Genomic DNA, 3,815 nt, shown 5'->3' on the forward strand with positions numbered 1-3,815 from the left:
AGAAGCTCAGGGACAGTGCCCAGGACCTGAGTTCAAACCCCAGGACTGGCAAAAATAAAAAACAAAAAAACAGAGATTATGATAGATACAATAAATGGGATAAAAAATACCCTAAGTTCAAATAGCAACTTTTTTTGGCAGGGAGGAGGATTTATGTTATATTGTTGTCTATAGGATTCAATACTGACACCCGATGTCCAAGGGGTGAAGTCTTGGCCTCAGATGCCTGCTTCTTCTCAATTGCTCTCTGGATTTAGTTAAAGACCCTGATGGAGATCTCAGTGGGCATTTCCGTCAAACATGACAAGTGGATTTGAAAAGTGATTCAAAAGCTAAGAAGAGTCAGACCCTTGAGGGGGAATAAAAAACAAACCCAAAACCAAGGTAAAGCAGTTTTCCTCCAGGGGCCAGGATGGCTGCAGGACCTGCCGGGCTGTGGTAGTGATTGCGCAGTGTCAATGCAGAGAGAGTTGCAAAGGGACCAGTGGGACAGACCCGAGAACTCACCAAGAGTCCACTTGTGGACATCTCAGGGTTGGGGCAGGGGTTATATCCCCAACACAGGACAGACACAAGGATAAACGTTAAAAACTGAAATGCGCGATGATTGGAATTCGTGTGACCTTGTTGTGTGGAGGGCTTTTCTTCAGGAAGGCATGACATCCAGAGTCCTGAAGGAGGAGATGATAACATGTTATAGCACCATAATAACATATACATAGATACATGTATGTCCAAGACAAAAATATAACCATGGCTCTTGCTGACTCTGTCGTGTTCAGGACTGAGGGAAGGAGGTAATCCATGCCGGAGCCTGACATCATTTTGGCCTTGGGAGCTCAGCCCCACACCATGTGGGGAATGTCAGGGCGAGGAGGGAGGAGTGGAAGGAGGTTATCTGGGGAGGATTATTGGGGAAAGGGAAAATACGGGACACATTCAGGGTGTGTCTTGGATGTAAAGTCAGCAAGCTGATATTGATGGGATTGGAATTGAGGAACAAGCACAATTGTGAGAATTTTGCCTTCAGCAATGGGTGTCTGCTACAGAAAGGGAGGAAGGGGAAATAAATGTTTGTCTTAAACGTGTGAGTTGCTCATTAGACTTCCAACTGAGGAATCAAGAGATCAGCTGTTAAGTGGATGGCCGCCTTCGTTCTATGGCAGTGTTGGCAGAGGGGTGACTTGTGAGCCATGAGCCTCCATGAGGAGGGGAGGCTGCCTTAGGGGAGGAGGTTCACAGTGGAGGCCCTGGCATGCCTGTGTTGTCTGCACACAGGAAGAGCAGGCCATGACAGAGAGCCTGCTAGGGGGAGGGGGACTCAGGAGGGAGGGAGGGCCCAGAACCATGAAGCATTCCCACAAACACGAGAAATTATGAGGTTTTGTTTTGAAGAGGTTTTAATTCAGATACCGACTGCCAGCATAGGCAAAGACATGTTTCCTAGTCACCAAAGGACTGGTGAAAATGGTCAGATTTCAGGGAGGCCAGTGTGTGTGTGTATGTGTGTTAGCTAGAGGTAACATGCGAGCAGTCAGGGTCATGGCCGTGGGCTGGCTTGGAAGCTGTGTGGGGGGGACAGGTAGGTAGGTGCTGAGTCACAGGGGTTCACAGGCCACGTGGGATTCACTGGGAAATGAGGTACCCAGGCATTTCTTTGGGGAAAGAAAGGGTTCTTACCTGTCCTTAAAACATGCTAAAATCACCCCCCAAGACCTCCGCCAGACATTAGGATTTCTTGGGAGCTCCCAAACCAGAATTTCTCAGCAGAACCCAACTCAAAGCCACTCTGGGGGTCCTAGAAACCCCCCATTGTCTTAGCAGCTCCCAGGGAAGGCAAAACCTAATGAATAGCCAGATTCGAAAAATCTTTGACACGAGCTAATCGTACATTCACCTCCAGTGTCCTGGCAGCCTGTTTTGAAGGTGTGTTTGTTCGCATACTAAGCACAGGGTTTCTATTCATATTTTATTTTTAAGTGGCATGGCTGGAATGTGCGGGTAGTGTGAAACGCACAATCTGCCTGGCACTGAGGCTTCTCAGGAGCAAGGACCCCCTTGGCAACTCGTTCCTTATTATAAATATAAAATGTAATTTGGGATATAGCATTCTGTGTGCTCTCCTAGGTAAACTGCTTCCCTCCTCCTCGACCCTCCCCCTAAAAAATCCATGTCTCAGGAATTTTTCCCCTTTAAAATTAAAATCACAACTGTGACTTTTTGTGTCTGATAAAAACATTGTATTGTTTTCATTTCTAATAGATGACATTTAAAAAATCACAGCATATGGATTTTTTTTTTCAGAACACAATCTAGTTCTCTTCTAAGAAGTATGTTTCTGATGATGGCCAGAGATCGCCGCACCCCAGGAGTCGATGGTGACCAGAGAGAGGTCGTACCCCAGGAGTCGGTGGTGACCAGAGAGGGGTTGTACCCCAGAAACCCCAGGAGTCTGTAGTGGCCAGAGAGGAGTCGCACCCCAGGAGTCAATGGTGACCAGGGAGGGGTCCCACCCTAGGAATTGATGGTGACCAGGGAGGAGTCGGCACCCCAGAAGTCGGTGGTGGCCAGAGAGAGGTCGCACCCCAGAGCCCCCCAGTGGGCTCAACCTTATTCTCTGCCTTGAGTTCCAGTCCTTTTGCAGGAGTGGTTGGCCATCGGGATGAAGGTGAGCTCCTACCAAGTCACCCATTTCCTTTCTCTTTTTGTCCCAGCAGAAAAGAGCTGCGAAGGCCATCTACGGTGGGACGGGAGGCCAGGGAGATGTTCTCCGGGGCCTCCTCTCTCTGGCCTCCATTCCCGGGACTCCGCTCCGTGAGGGGGATCAGCCTGCGGGGTCGTGCATGGTGCGGCGGATGCCTGGCACGATAGCCGCCGCCGCCGCCGCCGCCGCCGCCGCCGCCGCCGCTGTTCCGGCCGATCCTGCACCCTCCCGGTTCTCCCCGGTGACCTGCGCCGTGACAGCAGTGGGAGGGTGGCGGCCGGCTGCGCGTGGTGGAGCTGGCTGGCGTGTCCCCCCGCCCCATGATCGGGCTGGCTGGGGTGTGCCCTCCACAATCGGGCTGACTGGGGTGTCCCCCCACGATCGGGCTGACTGAGGTGTCCCCGCAACGATCGGGCTGACTGTGGTGTCCCCCCAACGATCGGGATGACTGGGGTGTGCCCCCCACGATCGGGCTGACTGGAGTGTGCCTCCCACCATCGGGCTGGCTTGGGTGTCCCCCCAACCCCCCTCGTAGACGGACCGGCAGCCCGTCTATTTCCCACACCCTATCCCGCTCGGACGGTGTCGCCGGGGCCCCGGGCACGTGGCGGGTGCGGACAGATGGAGTTGCCAAGGGTGTCCGTCCTGTGCTCGCCCTCCCCAGGCTGGAGTTGTGAGGCGTCAACGCATGAAATGAAATCATTAAAAATACGAATTAATGATTTCATTGCTACCTTGGACAAGTGCACGCGCCCCGGTTATCGACCTGCGCGCCCCGGGGTTGTTCAGACGGGCACTTCCCCATCCCGGCCCCGCACCTCCAGGCTGTCACCCCTCACCCCCTTGTCCCCCCGCCCTCCCCCCGACCCTGCCCCAGGGCCCCCGGCGCGGGCTCCGCTGACGTCAGCCTCGGCCTCCGCGCCAAGCGGTTGGCATGGCAACGGCGGACTGATTGGCACCGTGTTGGGGGCCAGGCGGGGGTCCTGGAGGGGGCGGGGTGGCCTCTGATTGGCCGACGCTCTGGCCCCGCCTCTGCAGAGGAGCCTGACAAGGAGGCGTCTCGCGGTGCTCGCCGCAGTCGCCGGAGCAGCGGGGAGGACCAGGCCGGAGC

The sequence above is a fragment of the Dipodomys spectabilis genome, unplaced genomic scaffold (genome assembly GCF_019054845.1).
Source record: "Dipodomys spectabilis isolate Male_0828 unplaced genomic scaffold, ASM1905484v1 ptg000080l, whole genome shotgun sequence".
NCBI classification, from domain to species: Eukaryota; Metazoa; Chordata; class Mammalia; order Rodentia; family Heteromyidae; genus Dipodomys; species Dipodomys spectabilis.